At 40.3% G+C, this 22,233-nt stretch overlaps 1 non-coding gene across 1 annotated transcript; it reads right to left on the reverse strand.

Moving 5' to 3' along the window:
- Nucleotides 1–1,022: 1,022 nt before the first annotated feature.
- LOC112799542 (small nucleolar RNA R71) lies at nt 1,023–1,126 on the reverse strand. The gene has a single exon (XR_003201116.1). It is a non-coding gene; the product is annotated as a small nucleolar RNA R71 (small nucleolar RNA).
- Between the last annotated feature and the right edge of the window lie 21,107 nt (nt 1,127–22,233).

Raw genomic sequence — 22,233 nt, forward strand, 5'->3', positions numbered from 1 at the left:
TTTCAAAATATCTTTTTATTAAAATTTTTATCTTATCTTTTTATCTTTTATCTTATCTTTTTCAAAAATTTTATCTTTTTCAAAATTTAATTTCAAATCTTTTTCAATCAACTAACTAACTTTTTGTTTGTTTCTAATCTTTTCCAAAACCACCTAACTACTTCCCCCTCTCTAATTTTCGAAAATTCTCCCTCTCTTTTTCAAAAATTCTTTTTGTTTTAAGTTTTCATTTTAAACTTATCTTATCTTTAATTTTCGAAAATCACTAACTCTTTTTCAAAATTATTTTCGAAAATTTTTTTTCTCTTCTCTTATTCTATTTAATTAATTAATTACTAACACTTCTTTTCACCTCTCTTCATCCACAAATCCGAACCTCCTTCTTCATTCTTCTACCTCCTTCTTCTTCTACTAACATAAGGGAATCTCTATACTGTGACATAGAGGATTCCTTTTTCTTTTCTTGTTTTCTTCTCTTTCTTATGAGCAGGAACAAGGATAAAGGCACTCTTGTTGAAGCTGATCCAAAACCTGAAAGGACTCTAAAGAGAAAATTAAGAGGAGCTAAATTACAACAATCCAGAAACAACCTTTCAGAAATTTTCGAACAAGAGAAGGACATGGCAGCCGAAAATAATAATAATAATAATGCAAGGAGAATGCTTGGTGACTTCACAAAGCCAACGTCCAAGTTTGATGGAAGAAGCATCTCCATTCCTGCCATTGGAGCCAATAACTTTGAGCTTAAGCCTCAACTAGTTGCTTTAATGCAACAAAACTGCAAGTTTTATGGACTTCCATCTGAAGATCCTTATCAGTTTTTAACTGAATTCTTGCAAGTCTGTGATACTGTAAAGATGAATGGAGTTAATCCTGAAGTCTACAGGCTCATGCTTTTCCCTTTTGCTGTAAGAGACAGAGCTAGAATATGGTTGGATTCACAACCTAAGGATAGCCTGGACTCTTGGGATAAGCTGGTCACTGCTTTCTTAGATAAGTTATTCCCTCCTCAAAAGCTGAGCAAGCTGAGAGTGGATGTTCAAACCTTCAAACAAAAAGATGGTGAATCCCTCTATGAAGCTTGGGAAAGATACAAGCAGTTGACCAAAAGATGTCCATCTGACATGTTTTCAGAATGGACCCTATTAGATATATTCTATTATGGTCTCTCTGAATTTTCGAAAATGTCACTGGATCATTCTGCAGGTGGATCTATTCACCTGAAGAAAACGCCTGAAGAGGCTCAAGAACTCATTGACATGGTTGCAAACAACCAGTTCATGTATACCTCTGAGAGGAATTCCGTGAATAATGGGGTACCTCAGAAGAAAGGAGTTCTTGAAATTGATGCTCTGAATGCCATATTGGCTCAGAACAAAATGTTGACTCAACAGGTCAACATAATCTCTCAAAATCTGAATGGATTGCAACATGCATCCAACAGTACTAGAGAGGTAGCTTCTGAAGAAGCTTATGATCTTGAGAACCCTGCCATGGCAGAGGTTAATTACTTAGGTGAACCTTATGGAAACACCTATAACTCATCATGGAGAAATCATCCAAATTTCTCCTGGAAGGATCAACAAAAGCCTCAACAAGGCTTTAACAATGGTGAACGCAATAGGCTGAACAAAAGTAAGCCATATCCATCATCTCCTCAGCAACAGACAGAGAACTCTGAACAAAATAATTCTAATTTAGCTAATATAGTCTCTGATCTGTCAAAGGCCACTTTTAGTTTCATGAATGAAACAAGATCCTCCATTAGAAATTTGGAGGCACAAGTGGGCCAGCTGAGTAAGAAAGTCATTGAAACTCCTCCCAGTACTCTCCCAAGCAATACAGAAGAAAATCCAAAAGGAGAGTGCAAGGCCATTGATTTAATCAAAGTGGCCGAATGCATAAAGGAGGAGGAGGACGAAAATCCTAGTGAGGAAGACCTCCTGGGACGTTCCTCAAACAAGAAGGAGTTTCCTATTAAGGATCCTGAGGAATCTGAGGCTCACTTAGAGACCATAGAGATTCCATTAAATCTCCTTCTGCCATTCATGAGCTCTGAAGAATATTCATCCTCTAAAGAGGATGAAGATGTGACTGGTGAGCAAGTTGCTCAATATCTAGGAGCTATCATGAAGCTGAATGCCAAGCTATTTGGTAATGAGACTTGGGAAAGTGAACCTCCCTTGCTCATTAGTGACTTAGATACTTGGATTCAGGAAACTCTACCTCAAAAGAAACAAGATCCTGGCAAGTTCTTAATACCTTGCACCATTGGCACCATGAGCTTTGAGAAAGCTCTATGTGATCTTGGGTCAGGGATAAACCTTATGCCACTCTCTGTAATGGAGAAGCTGGGGATCATTGGGGTACAACCTGCCTTGTTCTCATTACAATTGGCAGACAAGTCAATGAGACAAGCTTATGGAATGGTAGAGGACGTACTAGTGAAGGTTGAAGGCCTTTACATCCCTGGTGATTTCATAATCCTAGATACTAGGAAGGAAGATGATGAATGCATCATCCTAGGAAGACCTTTCCTAGCCACAGCAGAAGCTGTGATAGATGTCAACAGAGGAGAGTTAGTCCTTCAATTGAATGGGGAATACCTTGTGTTTCAAGCACATGGTCATCCCTCTGTGACAAAAGAGAGTAAGCATGAAGAGCTTCTCTCAGTTCAAGGTCAAGAAGAGCCCACACAGTCAAACTCTAAGTTTGGTGTTGTGAGGCCACAACCAAACTCTAAGTTTGGTGTTCAATTTCCATATCCAAACTCTAAGTTTGGTGTGGAGACAACACACTAAATTGACCTGATCATCTTGTGGCTCCATGAGAGCCACTGTCAAGCTATTGACATTAAAGAAGCGCTTGTTGGGAGGCAACCCAATTTTATTTATCTAATTTTATTTTATTTTGTTTTAGTGTTATTTTTGTGTTTAATTAGGTACATGATCATGAGGAGTCACGAAAAAATCAAAAAAATAAAAAACAGAGTCAAAAACAGAAGAAAAAAATTTTTCACCCTGGAGGACGCACGGGCTGGCGTTCAACGCCCAGAAGATGCATCTGGCTGGCGTTCAACGCCAGAACAGAGCATCTTTCTGGCGCTGAACGCCCAAAACAAGCTACATCCTGGCGTTTAACGCCAGGATGCGCACACAGAGGACAATCTGGCGCTGAACGCCAGAAACAAGCTTGAAACTGGCGTTCAACGCCAGAAACAAGCATCACATGGGCGTTTAACGCCCAGAACATGCACCAATGGGCGTTTGAACGCCAGAATGATGCATGAAGGCAATTTACACACCTATAGGGTGAAGGAATGGTATTTCTTTTCACCTCAGGATCTGTGGACCCCACAGGATCCCCACCTCAGGATCTGTGGACCCCACAGGATCCCCACCTACCTTTTCTTTTAATCCTAATCACACTCTCCTAATCCAAATCTCATTTTCAATGTCACACTTCCCAAAAACCTTCACCAGTCACCTCAACCCCTCTTCCCAATTGCCCCATGCACCATTCACATCAACCTCCTCTTCCCCATAAACCCCACCTACCCTCATCAAATTTAAATTCAATTTCCCACCCATTCCCCCCCAAAATGGCCGAAACCCAACCCTCCCTCTCCCTATAAATACCTCTCCTTTCTTCTTCATTTTCACACAACAAAAACCCCTTCTTCTCTCCTATAGCCGAACCCCCTCCTCTCCTTCTCTACCAAAATTTTCTTCTTCTTCTTCTACTCTTCTTTTCTTTTTTTGCTCGAGGACGAGCAAATTTTAAGTTTGGTGTGGTAAAAAGCCTAAGCTTTTTATTTTTCATTCACCATCAATGGCACCCAAGACCGGAGTTTCCTCAAGAAAAGGAAAAGGGAAGGCAAAAGCTTCCACTTCCGAGTCATGGGAGGAGGAGAGATTCATCTCCAAGAGCCACCAAGACCACTTCTATGATGTTGTGGCAAAGAAGAAGGTGATCCCCGAGGTCCCTTTCAAGCTCAAAAAGAATGAGTATCCGGAAATCCGACATGAAATTCAAAGAAGAGGGTGGGAAGTCATAACCAACCCCATGCAACAAGTCGGAATACTGATGGTTCAAGAGTTCTATGCTAATGCATGGATCACTAGGAACCATGATCAAAGTATGAACCCGAATCCAAAGAACTATCTCACAATGGTTCGGGGGAAATACTTAGATTTCAGTCCGGAAAATGTGAGGTTGGCGTTTCATCTACCCATGATGCAAGGTGATGAACGCCCCTACACAAGAAGGGTCAACTTCAATCAAAGGTTGGACCAAGTCCTAAAGGACATTTGTGTGGAAGGCGCCCAATGGAGAGTAGACTCCAAAGGCAAACCAGTCTAACTAAGAAGACTGGACCTCAAGCCTGTAGCTAGAGGATGGTTGGAGTTCATCCAAAGATCCATCATCCCTACAAGCAACCGATCTGAAGTTACTGTGGATCGGGCCATCATGATTCATAGCATCATGATTGGAGAGGAAGTGGAAGTTCATGAAGTCATATCCAATGAACTCTACAAAATAGCCGACAAGCCTTCATACATGGCACGGCTAGCCTTCCCCCACCTCATATGCCATCTATGTTATTCAGCCGGAGTTATCATAGATGGAGATGTCTCCATTGAAGAAGACAAGCCCATCACCAAGAAAAGGATGGAGCAAACAAGAGAAGTTCCTCACGGCCCTCAAGAAGAACATGAGGAAGTTCATCATCAACAAATGCCTCAAGGAATGCACTTTCCTCCCAACAACTATTGGGAGCAACTTAGTACCTCTTTGGAAGACTTGAGCCATAATGTTGAACAATTAAGGGTGGAACACCACGAACACGCCCTCACTCTCCAAGAAATAAGAGAAGATCAAAGAGCAATGAGGGAGGAGCAACAAAGGCAAGGAAGGGACATAGAAGAATTGAAGAACATCATTGGTCCTTCAAGAAGAAGACGCCACTAGAGGTGGATTCATTCCTTGTTCTTTATTTTCTTTCTGTTTTCGGTTTTTAAGTATTATGTTTATCTATGTTTTTGTGTTTCTACTTCATGATCATTAGTGTGTAACCATGCCTTAAAGCTATGAATAAAATCCATTAGTCTTTCACCTCTCTTAAAAGAAAAATGTTTTAATTCAAAAGAACAAGAAGTACATAATTTTCGAAATTATTATTGAATTTAATTTAATTATATTGATGTAGTGGCAATACTTTTTGTTTTCTGAATGAATGCTTGAACAGTGCATATTTTTGATCTTGTTGTTTATGAGTGTTAAAATTGTTGGCTCTTGAAAGAATGATGAACAAAGAGAAATGTTATTGATGAACTGAAAAATTCATGAATTGATTCTTGAAGCAAGAAAAAGCAGTGAAAAGCAAAAGCTTGTGCGAAAAAAAAAATAATAGAAAGAAAAAGCAAGCAGAAAAAGCCAATAGCCCTTAAAACCAAAAGGCAAGGGTAGCAAGGATCCAAGGCTTTGAGCATCAATGGATAGGAGGGCCCAAGGAAGTTAAATCCAGGCCTAAGCGGCTAAATCAAGCTGTCCCTAACCATGTGCTTGTGTCATGAAGGTCCAAGTGAAAAGCTTGAGACTGAGTGGTTAAAGTCGTGATCCAAAAGAGTGTGCTTAAGAGCTCTGGACACCACTAACTGGGGACTCTAGCAAAGCTGAGTCACAATCTGAAAAGGTTCACCCAGTCATGTGTCTGTGGCATTTGTGTATCCGGTGGTAATACTGGAAGACAAAGTGCTTAGGGCCACAGCCAAGACTCATAAAGTAACTGTGTTCAAGAATCAACATGCTTAACTAGGAAAGTCAATAACACTATCCGAAATTCTAAGTTCCTAGAGAAGCCAATCACTCTAAACTTCAAAGGAAAAAGTGAGATGCCAAACCTGTTCAGAAGCAAAAAGCTACAAGTCCCGCTCATCTAATTAAATTAATATTCATTGATATTTTGGACTTTATAGTATATTCTCTTCTTTTAATCCTATTTGATTTTCAGTTGCTTGGGGACAAGCAACAATTTAAGTTTGGTGTTGTGATGAGCGGATAATTTATACGCTTTTTGGCATTGTTTTTATATAGTTTTTAGTAAGTTTGAGCTACTTTTAGGGATGTTTTCACTAGTTTTTATGTTAAATTCACATTTCTGGACTTTACTATGAGTTTGTATGTTTTTCTGTGATTTCAGGTAAATTCTGACTGAAATTGAGGGATTTGAGCAAAACTCTGAAGAAGGCTGACAAAAGGACTGCTGATGCTGTTGGAATCTGACCTCCCTGCACTCGAAATGGATTTTCTGGAGCTACAGAACTCCAATTTGCGCGCTCTCAACGGCGTTGGAAAGTAGACATCCAGGGCTTTCCAGCAATATATAATAGTCCATACTTTATTCGAAGAATGACGACGTAACTTGGCGTTAAACGCCAAGTACACTCTGCTGTCTGGAGTTAAACGCCAGAAAAACGTCATGATCCGGAGTTAAACGCCCAAAACATGTCATAACTCAAAGTTTAACGCCAAGAAATGCCTTAGCTCGTGGAATGATCAAGCTCAGCCCAAGCATACACCAAGTGGGCCCCGGAAGTGGATTTATGCATCAATTACTTACTCATGTAAACCCTAGTAGCTAGTCAAGTATATATAGAACATTTATCTATTGTATTAGATGTCTTTTGACCACGTTTCATCTTTGGTCTCAGTTTTGTTTTATTCTTCATCTTAGGAGATCATTGATCACGTTAGGGAGAGGGCTGGCCATTCGGCCATGCCTGAACTCTTTGCTTATGTATTTTCAACGGTGGAGTTTCTGCATACCATAGATTAAGGGTGTGGAGCTCTGCTGTACCTCAAGTATTAATGAAGTTCTATTTTCTTTTATTCAAATCTCTCTTATTCTTATTCCAAGATATTCATTCGTACCCAAGAACATGATGAATGTGATGAGTTAGATTACCCTCATTATCATTCTCACTTATGAACGCGCGTGATTGACAACCACTTCCGTTCTACATGCAACAGAGCTTGAATGCGTATCTCTTAGATTCCCCAACAGAATCTTCGTGGTATAAGCTAGATGGATGGCGGCATTTATGAGGATCCGGAAAGTCTCACCTTGTCTGTGGTATCCCGAGTAGGATCCTGGGAATCCGGAAAGTCTAACCTTGTCTGTGGTATTCCGAGTAGGATTCCGGTAATGAATGACTGTGACGTGCTTCAAACCTGTAACCTGCTGGGCGTTAGTGACAGACGCAAAAGAGGGATTCTATTCCAGTAGGGGAGGGAACCAACCGGTGATTAGCCGTACTGTGACAGAGTGCGTGAGCATTAGTTTTCACTGCGAGGATGGGATGTAGCCATCAGCCATGGGTGATGCCTCCAGACTGGTTAGCTGTGCGAGTGACAGCCGCACAGGATATTTCCCCGAGAGGAAGAAAGTAGCCACAGTTGATGGTGAACCCCTATACAAAGCTTGCCATGGAAAGGAGTAAGAAGGATTGAGTAGAAGCAGTAGGAGAGCAGGCGTCCCTGGGCTCTACAGCATCTCCATCCGCTTATCTGAAATTCCTACCAATGAATCTGCATAAGTATTCTATCCCTTTTATTATTTCCTTTTATTATTTTATTTTGAATCTAATCAAGTATCATGTTTAATTCGCCTGACTGAGATTTACAAGGTGACCATAGCTTGCTTCATACCAACAATCTCTGTGGATTCGACCCTTACTCACATAAGGTTTATTACTTGGACGACCCAGTACACTTGCTGGTTAGTTGAACGAAGTTGTGAATTTAATTAAAGACAATTCTTGAATAAATCCATACACGTGCAAAGAATAGTGATCACAATTTTGTCCACCAGCTACCCTATGGTTAACTCCATAACGGACCAAAGCAGAGTAAAGATGTTTATTGCAGAAATGAGTACCTCCATCACTGATTAATACTCTAGGGGTACCAAATCTGCTGAAGATGTGTTTCTGGAGGAATTTTAACACTGTTTTAGTGTCATTAGCGGGTGTTGCAATAGCCTCCACCCATTTGGATACATAATCCACTGCCACCAGAATATAAGTGTTTGAGTATGATGGTGGGAAGGGTCCCATGAAGTCAATACCCCATACATCAAACAACTCAATCTCCAAGATCCCTTGCTGAGGCATGGCATAACTGTGAGGTAGGTTGCCAGATCTTTGGCAATTGTCACAATTAAGTACAAGCGCTCGGGAATCTTTATAGAGAGTAGGCCAGTAGAAGCCACATTGGAGGAATCTTGTGGCTGTTCGATCACTTCTAAAATGTCCTCCATACTGTGATCCATGGCAGTGCCATAGAATTTTCTGCGCTTTTTCCTTAGGCACACATCTACGGATTACTCCGTCTGCACTTCTCTTGAAGAGATATGGTTCATCCCAAAGATAGTACTTTGCATCTGTGATCAATTTCTTTGATTGCAGCCTACTGTACTCTTTGGGTATGAATCTCACTGCCTTGTAGTTTGCAATGTCTGCAAACCATGGCACTTCCTGGATGGCAAAGAGTTGCTCATCCAAAAAAGTTTCAGAGATCTCAGTGAGAGGGAGGGACGCACCTTCTACTGGTTCTATTCGGGACAGGTGATCTACTACTTGATTCTCTGTCCCTTTTCTGTCTCTTATTTCTATATCAAACTCTTGCAGAAGCAACACCCATCTGATGAGTCTGGGTTTTGAATCCTGCTTTGTGAGTAGATATTTAAGAGCAGCATGATCAGTGTACACAATCACTTTTGATCCTACTAAATAGGATCTGAATTTGTCAATGGCGTAAACCACTGCATGTAGCTCTTTTTCTGTGGTTGTGTAATTCTTCTGTGCGTCATTTAGAACACGGCTGGCATAGTAAATGACGTTTAGAAGCTTGTCATGCCTTTGTCCCAACACTGCACCAATGGCATGGTCACTGGCATCACACATCAATTCAAATGGTAATGTTCAGTCTGGTGCAGAGATGATTGGTGCTGTAACCAATTTAGCTTTCAGAGTCTCAAATGCCCGCAGACACTCTTTATCAAAGATAAATGGCGTGTCAGCAGCAAGCAGGTTGCTCAGAGGTTTGGCAATTTTTGAAAAATCCTTTATAAACCTCCTATAGAATCCTGCATGCCCCAGAAAGCTTCTGATTGCCTTAACATTAGCAGGTGGTGGTAATTTTTCAATTACCTCTACCTTAGCTTGATCCACCTCTATCCCCTTGTTGGAGATTTTGTGCCCAAGGACAATCCCTTCAGTCACCATAAAGTGACATTTTTCCCAGTTTAAAACCAGGTTAGTCTCTTGGCATCTCTTTAGAACAAGTGCTAGATGGTCAAGACAGGAGCTGAATGAGTCTCCAAATACTGAAAAGTCATCCATGAAGACTTCCAGAAATTTTTCCACCATATTAGAGAAAATTGAGAGCATGCACCTCTTAAAGGTTGCAGGTGCATTGCACAGACCAAATGGCATCCTTCTGTATGCAAATTCTCTAGATGGACATGTGAATGCCGTTTTCTCTTGATCTTTTGGATCTACTGCAATTTGATTATAACCTGAATATCCATCCAGGAAGCAGTAGTATTCATGACCTGCTAGTCTTTCTAGCATCTGGTCTATGAATGGTAAAGGAAAATGATCCTTTCTGGTGGCTGTATTGAGCCTTCTATAATCAATACACATACGCCACCCTGTAACTGTTCTTGTAGGAACCAGTTCATTTTTTCATTATGAACCACTGTCATGCCACCTTTCTTAGGGACAACATGGACAGGGCTCACCCAAGGACTGTCAGAAATAGGATAAATAATCCCAGCCTCTAGTAATTTAGTGACCTCTTTCTGCACCACTTCTTTCATGGCTGGATTCAGCCGCCTTTGTGGTTGAACCACTAGCTTGGCGTCATCCTCCAGTAAGATCTTATGCATGCATCTGGCTGGGCTAATGCCCTGGAGATCACTGATGGACTACCCAAGAGCTGTCTTGTGTGTCCTTAGCACTTGAATTAGTGCTTCCTCTTCCTGTGGCTCTAAGGTAGAGCTTATGATTACAGGGAAGGTATCACCTTCTCCCAGAAATGCATATTTCAGGGATGGTGGTAATGGTTTGAGTTCGGGTTTCGAAGGTTTCCCCTATTCTTGAGGGATTTTCAGAGGTTCTATTATTTTCTCTGATTCCTCCAAATCAGGCTGAACATCTTTAAAGATGTCCTCTAGCTCTGATTCGAGACTCTCAGCCATATTGACCTCTCTTACCAGAGAGTCAATAATATCAACACTCATGCAGTCATTTGGGGTGTCTGGATGTTGCATGGCTTTGACAACATTTAACTTAAACTCCTCCTCATTGACTCTCAAGGTTACTTCCCCTTTTTGGACATCGATGAGGGTTCGGCCAGTTACTAGGAAAGGTCTTCCTAGAATGAGAGTTGCATTCTTGTGCTCCTCCATTTCCAGCACCACAAAGTCAGTAGGAAAGGCAAATGGCCCAACCTTGACAATCATGTCTTCAATCACGCCTGATGGGTATTTAATGGAGCCATCAGCAAGCTGGTTGGTTTGATTTCTTCAGTCAAACCAAGCTTTCTGATAGTAGATGCAGGTATTAGGTTGATACTTGCCCCAAGATCACATAAAGCTTGCTTGCTACAAGTACCCTCTAATGTGCATGGTATCATCAAGCTCCCGGGATCTTTAAGCTTCTCAGGTAAGCTTTTCAGAATGACTGCACTGCATTTTTCAGTGAGGTAAACTTTTTCAGTCTCCCTCCAATCCTTCTTATGACTTAAGATCTCTTTCATGAACTTAGCATAAGAGGGTATTTGCTCAAGTGCTTCTGCAAACGAAATCTATATTTCAAGAGTCCTGAGATAGTCTGCAAAGCGGGCAAATTGCTTATCCTGTTCCGCTTGGCGGAGTTTCTGAGGATAAGGCATTTTGGCTTTGTATTCCTCAACCTTAGTTGCTGCAGGTTTATTGCCTGTAGAAGTGGGTTGGGAATCCTTTTTAGAAGGGTTGCTATCAGCACTTGTATGTGACTGATTTCCCCCTGGCGTTTGAATGCCAGGGGTGGAAGCTGGAGTGGCGTTAAATGCCATCTCCTTATTTGTTACTGGCGTCTGAACGCCAGAACTATGCTCCCTTTGGGCGTTCAACGCCGGATTCATGCTTGTTTCTGGCGTTGAACGCCAGGAATGAGCATGGTCTGGGCGTTCAGCGCCATTATTATTCCTCTCTGGGCTCTGATTGTCCACAGAGGGATTTTGATTGGCCATTTGTTCATTTCTTGTCTTCCTGCTGCTTTGAAGTGAGGTATTTAATTTTTTCCCACTTCTTAATTGAACTGCTTGGCATTCTTTTGCTATTTGTTTTGACAGTTGCTTTTCTGTTTGCTTTAACTGTACTTCCATATTCCTGTTAGCCATTCTTGTTTCTTGTAGTATTTCTTTGAATTCGGCTAGCTGCTGGGTTAGAAAGTCTAATTGCTGATTGAATTCATTAGCCTGATCTACAAGACTGAGTTCAGCAGTTACTGTTTTAGCTTCTTCTTTCATGGAAGATTCACTGCTTAGGTACAGATGCTGATTTCTGGCAACTGTATCAATAAGCTCTTGAGCTTCTTCAATTGTTTTCCTCATATGAATAGATCCACCAGCTGAGTGGTCTAGAGAAATCTGAGCTTTTTCTGTAAGCCCATAGTAGAAGATGTCTAATTGCACCCACTCTGAAAACATTTCAGAGGGGCATTTTCTTAGCATCTCTCTGTATCTCTCCCAGGAATCATAAAGGGATTCATTATCTCCTTGTTTGAAGCCTTGGATGCTTAGCCTTAGCTGTGTCATCCGTTTTGGAGGGAAATAGTGATTCAGAAATTTTTCTAACAGCTGTTTCCATGTTTTTATGATGTTCTTAGGCTGGTTATTTAACCACCTTTTAGCTTGATCTTTTACAGCAAATGGAAACAATAATAATCTGTAGACATCCTGATCTACTTCCTTATCATGTACTGTGTCAGCAATTTGTAAAAATTGTGCCAGAAACTCTGTAGGTTCTTCATGTGGAAGACCAGAATACTGGCAGTTTTGCTGCACCATGATAATGAGCTGAGGATTCAACTCAAAGCTACTAACTCCAATGGAGGGTATACAGATACTACTCCCATATGAAGCAGTAGTGGGGTTAGCATATGACCCTAGAGTCCTCCTGGACTGTTCATTCCTACTTAATTCCATGATGGAATAAAGGAGATGATATGTATGTTGATATTATTTATTTTATAAAAATTTATTTTATAAAATAAAATAAAAACGAAATAAACAAAAGAAATTGAAAATATTTTGAAATTGAAATCTGAATTTTTATATAGAAATTTCGAAAAATGTAGTTTAAAATTAGTTAAGAAAGATATATTTTTGAATTTTGAATTTTATGATGAAAGAGAAAAACACACAAAAGACACAAGACTTAAAATTTTTAGATCTAATGCTCCTTATTTTCGAAAATTTTGGAGGGAAAACACCAAGGAACACCAAACTTAAAAATTTTAAGATCAAAACACAATAAAAACTCAAGAACACCTTGAAGATTCACAAGAACACCAAGAACCAAAGAAAGAACACCAAACTTAAAATTTTTAGAAAACCAAGATAAATTTTCGAAAATTAAAGAAAAATTAACAAGAAAACACCAAACTTGGAGTTTGGCACAAGATTTGATCAAAGAAAAATTATTTTTGAAAAAGATTCCAAAGAAGCTACCTAATTATCAAGAACAACTACTAAAGCTCCAGCTAATTGAGCAGTAACTTTAGTATTGATTTTATAGATAAAAGTATAAAATTTTTTTTGAAAGTTAATGTTTTGAAAAAGTACAAGAAAAACAAGAAAAGACACAAAACAAGAAAAACTCAAGATCAAACAAGAAAAATAAACAAGAACAACTTGAAGATCAATGAAGAACAAAGAACACAAGTTTGAAAATTTAAAGAAAAATATAAGATATGCAATTAACACCAAACTTAGAACAAGACACTAAACTCACGAAACTTAATAATTAATTAAGAAAAATAATATTTTTGAAAAGAAATTTTTGAAAAGAAATTATCCTATCAGAATTTAATGACTCTATAACAATAAAAATAAATTATTCCTAATCTAAGAAATAAAATAAACCTTTAGTTGTTCAAACTCGAACAATCCGCACAACTAACCAGCAAGTGCACTGGGTCGTCCAAGTAATACCTTACGTGAGTAAGGGTCGATCCCACGGAGATTATTGGTTTGAAGCAAGCTATGTTTATTTTATTATTCTTAGTCAGGATGTCAATCAAAATTATCAATGGGAGTTATTAGATTGAAAAAAATAAAAGAGGATAAAATCGTTACTTGTTTTGCAGTAATGGGGAATATGTTGGGGTTTTGAAGATGCTTTGTCCTCTGAATTTCTGCAATGTAATATTCAACTCAATTGTTTGTAAAGCCCGACTACGGCAAGCTGTATGTAGGGTGTCACCATTGTCAGTGGCTACTTCCCATCCTCTCAGTGAAAACGTTCCAGATGCTCTGTCACAGTACGGCTAATCAGCTATCGGTTCTCGATCATGTTGGAATAGGATCCATTGATCCTTTTGCGTTTGTCATCACGCCCAGCAATCGCGAGTTTGAAGCTCGTCACAGCCATTCAATCCTTGGATCCTACTCGGAATACCACAGACAAGGTTTAGACTTTCCGGATCCTCAAGAGTGGCCGCCATCAATTCTAGCTTATACCACGAAGATTCTGATTAAGGAATCTAAGAGACGCTCATTCAGTCTGATGTAGAACGGAGATGTTTGTCAGGCACACGTTCATGAGTTGAGGAAGGTGATGAGTGTCACGGATCATCACCTCCTTCACAATTAAGCGCGAATGAACATCTTAAATAGGAACACACACACATTTGAGTGAAATAGAAACAATTGCATTAATTCATCGAGACGCTGCAGAGCTCCTCACCCCCAACAATGGAGTTTAGAGATTCATGCCGTCAAAGTGTATAAAATTCAGATCTGAAAATGTCATGAGGTACAAGATAAGTCTCTAAAAGTTGTTTAAATAGTAAACTAGTAACTAGGTTTACAGAATATGAGTAAACTAAGATAATTGGTGCAGAAATCCACATCTGGGGCCCACTTGGTGTGTGTTGTGGCTAAAAGCTATCCACGTGCTGAGGCTTTTCTTGGAGTTGAACTACAAGTTATAACGTGTTTTGGGCGTTCAACTCCGGATCATGACGTGTTTCTGGCGTTTAACTCCAGACAGCAGCATGTACTTGGCGTTCAATGCCAAGTTACGTCGTCTATTTTCGCGCAAAGTATGGACTATTATATATTGCTGAAAAGCCCTGGATGTCTGCTTTCCAACGCCGTTGAGAGCGCGACAATTGGACTCTTGTAGCTACAAAAAATCCATTCCGAGTGCAGGGAGGTCAGGATCCAACAGCATCAGCAGTCCTTTTTCAGCCTAACTCAGATTTTTGCTCAGCTCCCTCAATTTCAGCCAGAAAATACCTGAAATCACAGAAAAACACACAAACTCATAGTAAAGTCCAGAAATATGATTTTTGCCTAAAAACTAATAATATTCTACTAAAAACTAATTAAAACATACTAAAATCTACATGAAATTACCCCCAAAAAGCGTATAAAATATCCGCTCATCAGACCCCGAAGTTGGTTCTTTGGTTTTTCTTTTCTTTGATGCTGATGATTTTGGTGGTGTCATTGGGTTGAGAGAGGGTGTTTGAAGGTTTTAAAAAATTTGAGGGATGTTGCAAGGGAATGCAAGCAAAATAAGGTTTTCCTCCAAACTTAAAACTTGATTGTCCCAATCAAGAAAAGGAAAATGAAGTAGGAAAAGAGAAAAGAGATGAGAAGAATGAAGGAATTGTGTGGGTTCTTTCGTGTGTGAATTGGGTTTTGAAGTGGAAAGAGAGGTGGGAAAGTGAGTGGCTTTTATAGGGGGTGGGAAATGTGGTTTGAATGGTGGGAAGTAAAGTAATTCAATGTTTTCCCACTTGGGGAGTGGCGCCTAGCGTGGGAAGAGGCGCCAATCCTTATCCCCCTTTGCTTCCTGCATGTGTTGAGTTCCAAAGTGTAAGTACACTTTGACTTCTTTGCTTTAAGAGCTATTGGTAGACGAAATTGTGATTCATTTGTTCTCTTTGTATTTTGTAAATTTCATTGCTTTTTCTTTCCCTGGCAATGGCGCCAAAAACATGATGCCAATACCATGGTTCACAACTATGTGTGGTCACAACACCATTCAACTTAACCAGCAAGTGTACTGGGTCATCCAAGTTATACCTTACGTGAGTAAGGGTCAATCCCACAGAGATTGTTGGTATGAAGCAAGCTATGGTCACCTTGTAAATCTCAGTTAGGCAGATTAAATGGTTTATGATAAGTTCGAAAATAAATAATAAACAGAAAATAAAATAGGATAGAAATACTTATGTAAATCAATAGTGGGAATTTCAGATAGGCGTATGGAGATGCTGTGCTCCTCTTGAATCTCTACTTTCTTATTACATTCATCCAATTTCTTCTTAGTCCTTTCCATGGCATGCTGTATGTAGGGCATCACCGTTGTCAATGGCTACATCCCATCCTCTCAGTGAAAATCGTCCTATGCTCTATCACAGCACGGCTAATCATCTGTCGATTCTCAATCAGGTTGGAATAGAATCCATTGATTCTTTTGCGTCTGTCACTAACACCCAGCCTTCAGGAGTTTGAAGCTTGTCACAGTCATTCAATCCCGGAATCCTACTCGGAATACCGCGGACAAGGTTAGACTTTCCGGATTCCCAGAATCCTGCTCGGAATACCACAGACAAGGTTACACTTTACGGATTCCCATGAATGCCGCCATCTATCTAGCTTATACCACGAAGATTCTGTTGGGGAATCTAAGAGATATGCGCCCGGCCTAAGGTAGAAGGGAAGTGGTTGTCAGTCATGTGCGTTCATAGGTGATAATGATGATGAGTGTCACGGATCATCACATTCATCAAGTTAAAGTGCAACGTATATCTTGGAATAAGAATAAGAAGAATTGAATAGAAAATAATAGTAATTGTATTAAAACTTGAGGTACAGCAGAGCTCCACACCCTTAATCTTTGGTGTGTAGAAACTCCACCGTTGAAAATACATAAGTGAAAGGTTCAGGCATGGCCGAATGGCCAGCCCCCATGGTCTAAGGACTAGGCGTCCAGAGATGTCTAATACACTAGTAAAGAGTCCTATTTATAATAAACTAGCTACTAGGGTTTACATGAGTAAGTAATTGATGCATAAATCCACTTCCCGGGCCCACTGGGTGTATGTTTTGGTCTATCCACGAGCTGAGGCTTTTATTGGAGTTGAACGCCGAGTTATAGCGTGTTTTGGGCGTTCAACTCCGGGTCATGACGTGTTTCTGGCGTTTGACTCCAGACAGCAGCATGTACTTAGCGTTGAGCGCCACTTTACGTCGTCAATTACCGAATAAACTATGGACTATTATATATTGCTGAAAAGCTCTGGATGTCTACTTTCCAACGCCGTTGAGAGCGCGTCATTTGGAGTTCTGTAGCTCCAGAAAATTCATTTCGAGTGCAGGGAGGTCAGATTCCAACAGCATCAGCAGTCCTTTGTTAGCCTCCTTCTCAGAGTTTTGCTCAGGTCCCTCAATTTCAGCCAGAAATTACCTGAAATCATAGAAAAACACACAAACTCATATTAAAGTCCAGAAATGTGAATTTAGCATAAAAACTAATGAAAACATCCCTAAAAGTAGCTTGAACTTACTAAAAAACTACCTAAAAACAGTGCCAAAAAGCGTATAAATTATCCGCTCATCACAACACCAAACTTAAATTGTTGCTTGTCCACAAGCAACTGAAAATCAAATAGGATAAAAAGAAGAGAATATACTATAAATTCCAGAATATCAATGAATATTAATTATAATTAGATGAGCGGGACTTGTAGCTTTTTGCTTCTGAACAGTTTTGGCATCTCACTTTTTTCTTTGAAGTTCAGAATGATTGGCTTCTCTAGGAACTTAGAATTTCGGATAGTGTTATTGACTTTCCTAGTTAAGTATGTTGATTCTTGAACACATCTACTTATGAGTCTTGGCCGTGGCCCTAAGCACTTTGTTTTCTAGTATTACCACCAGATATATAAATGCCACAGACACATGACTGGGTGAACCTTTTCAGATTGTGACTTAGATTTGCTAGGGTCCCCAGTTAGAGGTGTCCAGAGCTCTTAAGCACACTCTTTTGCTTTGGATCACGACTTTAACCACTCAGTCTCAAGCTTTTCACTTGGACCTGCATGCCACAAGCACATGGTTAGGGACAGCTTGATTTAGCCGCTTAGGCCTGGATTTTATTTCCTTGGGCCCTCCTATCCATTGATGCTCAAAGCCTTGGATCCTTTTTACCCTTGCATTTTGGTTTTAAGGCTATTGGCTTTTTCTGCTTGCTTTTTATTTTTCTTTCTATTTTTTCGCCATTTTTTCGCAAGCTTTTTACTTTTCACTGCTTTTTCTTGCTTCAAGAATCAATTTTCATGATTTTTCAGATTGTCAATAACATTTCTCTTTGTTCATCATTCTTTCAAGAGCCAACAGTTTTAACATTCATAAACAACAAGATAAAAAATATGCACTGTTCAAGCATTCATTCAGAAAACAAAAAGTATTGTCACCACATCAATATAATTTAACTAAATTCAAGGATAAATTCGAAATTCATGTACTTCTTGTTCTTTTGAATTAGAAACATTTTTCTTTTTAGAGAGGTGAAGGATTAATGGATTTTATTCATAGCTTTAAGACATGGTTACTAACTACTAATGATCATAAAGTAGAGACACAAAACATAGATAAACACAACATAAAAACCGAAAAGCAGAAAGAAATAAGAACAAGGAATGAATCCACCTTAGTGGCGTCTTCTTCTTGAAGGACCAACCATGTCCTTAAGCTCTTCTATGTCCCTTCCTTGCCTTTGTTGCTCCTCCCTCATTGCTCTTTGATCTTCTCTTATTTCATGGAGAATGATGGAGTGCTCATGATGTTCCACCCTTAATTGTCCCACATTGTAGCTCAAATCTTCTAGGGAAGTGTTGAGTTGTTCCCAATAGTTGTTGGGAGGAAAGTGCATCCCTTGAGGCATCTCAGGGATTTCTTGATGATGAGCTTCCTCATGCATCTCTTAAGAACCGTGAAAGGGTCTCTCTTGCTTGCTCCATCCTCTTCTTGGTGATGGGCTTATCCTCTTCAATGGGGATGTCTCCTTCTATGATAACTCCAGTTGAGTAACATAGATGGCAAATAAGGTGAGGAAAAGCTAGCCTTGCCATGGTGGAGGGCTTTTCGGCTATTCTGTAGAATTCATTAGAGATGACTTCATGAACTTCTACTTCCTCTCCAATCATGATGCTATGAATCATGATGGCCCGATCCACAGTAACTTCAGATCGGTTGCTAGTGGGAATGATGGAGCGTTGAATGAACTCCAACCATCCTCTAGCCACAGGCTTGAGGTCCAGTCTTCTTAGTTGAACTGGCTTACCTTTGGAGTCTCTTTTCCATTGAGCTCCTTCCACACATATGTCCATAAGGACTTGGTCCAACCTTTGATTAAAGTTGACCCTTCTAGTGTAGGGGCGTTCATCTCCTTGCATCATGGGCAAGTGAAACGTCAACCTCACATTTTCCGGACTAAAATCTAAGTATTTCCCCCGAACCATTGTGAGATAATTCTTTGGACTCGGGTTCATACTTTGATCATGGTTCTTAGTGATCCATGCATTGGCATAAAACTCTTGAACCATTAAGATTTTGACTTGTTGCATGGGGTTGGTTAGGACTTCCCAACCTCTTCTTCGGATCTCATGTCGGATCTCCGGATACTCATTTTTCTTGAGCTTGAAAGGGACCTCAGGGATCACCTTCTTCTTTGCCACAACATCATAGAAGTGGTCTTGATGGCTTTTGGAGATGAATCTTTCCATCTCCCATGACTCGGAGGTGGAAGCTTTTGTCTTCCCTTTTCCTTTTCTAGAGGATTCTCCGGCCTTAGGTGCCATTGATGGTAATGGAAAAACAAAAAGCTTATGCTTTTACCACACCAAACTTAAAATATTGCTCGCCCTCGAGCAAGAGAAGAAAGAAGAGAAGAAGAAGAAGAAGAAAATATAGAGGAGAAGGAGGGATGGTGTTTCGGCCAAGGTGTAGAAGAGGGGGTTTGTGTTGTGTGAAAATGAAGTAGAATGGAAGGGTATATATAGGGAAAGGGGAGAGGGTAGGTTCGGCCATTTTAGGGTGGGTTTAGATGGGAAAGTGTTTTTGAATTTTGAAGATAGGTGGGGTTTATGGAGAAGAGTGGATGGATGTGAGTGGTGAAGGGGGTAATTGGGAAGAGAGATTGAAGTTGTTGGAAAGTGTGACATAGGGAAGAGTGTTATAGGATTAGGAGGTAAGGTGGGAATATGTTAGGTGGGGATATGTTAGGTGGGGATCCTGTGGGATCTACAGATCTTGAGATGATCCTGTGGGGTCCACAGATCCTGAGGTGATCCTGTGGGGTCCACAGATCCTGAGGTGTCAAGGAATTACATCGCTGCACCAAATGGGCATGTAAAAATGCCCTTTGCATACCATTCTGGCATTTAAATGCCGAGGTGATGCACGTTCTGGGCGTTCAACGCCCATGTGAAGCATGTTCTGGGCGTTCAACGCCCATGTATAGCATATTTCTGGCGTTGAACGCCAGTTCCATACTTGTTACTAGCGTTCAGCGCCAGCTTTCCTCAAGGCACATTCCTGGCGTCAAACGCCAGAATGTTGCTTGTTTCTGGCATTCAGCGCCAGATTCATGCTCTGTTCTGGCGTTGAACGCCAGCTAGATGCTTCTTACTGGCATTGAATGCCAATCTGTCCTCCCTCCAGGTGTGATTTTTCTTTTGCTGTTTTTGATTCTGTTTTTAATTTTTATATTTTTTTCGTGACTCCACATGATCATGTACCTAATAAAACACAAAATAACAATAAAATAAAAATAAAATTAGATAAATAAAAATTAGGTTGCCTCCCAACAAGCGCTCTTTTAATGTCATTAGCTTGACAGTGGGCTCTCATGGAGCCTCACAGGTGATCAGGTCAATGTTGTATAGTCCCAACACCAAACTTAGAGTTTGGATATGGGGTCTTAACACCAAACTCAGTATTTGGTTGTGGCCTCCCAACACCAAACTTAGAGTTTGACTGTGGGAGCCCTTCTTGACTCTGAACTGAGAGAAGCTCTTCATGCTTACTCTCTTTTGTCATAGAGGGATGGCTATGTGCCTTAAACACAAGGTAGTCCCCATTCAATTGAAGGACTAATTCACCTTTGTTGACATCTATCACAGCTCCTGCTATGGCTAGGAAAGGTCTTCCAAGGATGATGCATTCATCCTTTTCCTTCCTAGTGTCTAAGATTATGAAATCAGCAGGGATGTAAAGGCCTTCAACCTTTACTAACACGTCCTCTACTATTCCATAAGCTTGTCTTAATGACTTGTCTGCCAATTGTAATGAGAACAAGGCAGGTTGTACCTCAATGATCCCCAGCTTCTCCATTACAGAGAGTGGCATAAGATTTATCCCTGACCCCAGATCACATAGAGCTTTTTCAAAGGTCATGGTGCCTATGGTACAGGGTATTAAGAACTTGCCAGGATCTTATCTCTTTTGAGGTAAAATTTGCTGAATCCAGGTATCTAGTTCACTAATGAGCAAGGGAGGTTTACTTTCCCAAGTCTCATTACCAAACAACTTGGCATTCAGCTTCATGATAGCTCCTAAATATTGAGCAACTTGCTCTCCAGTCACATCTTCATCCTCTTCAGAGGAAGAATAGTCTTCAGAGCTCATGAATGGCAGAAGGAGATTTAATGGAATCTCTATGGTCTCTATATGAGCCTCAGATTCCTTTGGATCCTTAATATGAAACTCCTTCTTGCTTGAGAAACGTCCCAGGAGGTCTTCCTCACTAGGATTTTCGTCCTCCTCCTCCCTTGTGCATTCGGCCATATTGATCACATCAATGGCCTTGCACTCTCCTTTTGGATTCTCTTCTGTATTGCTTGGGAGAATACTGGGAGGAATTTCAATGACTTTCTTACTCAGCTGGCCCACTTGTGCCTCCAGATTTCTGATGGAAGATCTTGTTTCACTCATGAAATTGAAAGTGGCTTTTGACAGATCAGAAACTAGATTGGCTAAATTAGAAATGTTTTGTTCAGAATTCTCTATATGTTGCTGAGAAGATGATGGAAAAGGCTTGCTATTGCTCAACCTATTGCGTCCACCATTGTTAAAGCCTTGTTGAGGCTTTTATTGATCCTTTCATGAGAAAATTGGATGATTTCTCCATGATGAATTGTAGGTGTTTCCATAAGGTTCACCCATGTAATTTACCTCTGCCCATTGCAGGGTTCTCAGGATCATAAGCTTCTTCAGAAGCTGCCTCTTTAGTACTTTTGGATGCATTTTGCCATCCATTCAGACTTTGAGAGATCATGTTGACTTGCTGAGTCAACACTTTGTTCTGAGCCAATATGGCATTCAGAGCATCAATTTCAAGAACTCCCTTCCTCTGAGGTATCCCATTATTCACGGAATTCCTCTCAGAAGTGTACATGAATTGGTTATTTGCAACCATGTCAATGAGTTCTTGAGCTTCTGCAGGTGTTTTTTTTAGGTGGATGGATCCACCTGCAGAATGGTCCAATGACATTTTCAAAAATTCAGATAGACCATAATAGAATATATCTAAGATGGTCCATTCTGAAAACATGTCAGATGCACACTTTTTGGTCAGCTGCTTGTATCTTTCCCAAGCTTCATAGAGGGGTTCACCATCTTTTTGTTTGAAGGTTTGAACATCCACTCTCAGCTTGCTCAGCTTTTGAGGAGGAAAGAATTTATCCAAGAAGGCTGTGACCAGCTTCTCCCAGGAGTCCAGGCTATCCTTAGGTTGTGAATCCAACCATATTCTAGCTTTGTCTCTTACAGCAAAAGGGAAATGCATGAGCCTGTAGACTTCAGAATCTACTCAATTCGTCTTAACAGTCTCACAAATCTGCAAGAACTCAGTTAAAAACTGGTAAGGATCTTCAGATGGAAGTC

The sequence above is a fragment of the Arachis hypogaea genome, chromosome 4 (genome assembly GCF_003086295.3).
Source record: "Arachis hypogaea cultivar Tifrunner chromosome 4, arahy.Tifrunner.gnm2.J5K5, whole genome shotgun sequence".
In the NCBI taxonomy this organism is placed as follows: domain Eukaryota; kingdom Viridiplantae; phylum Streptophyta; class Magnoliopsida; order Fabales; family Fabaceae; genus Arachis; species Arachis hypogaea.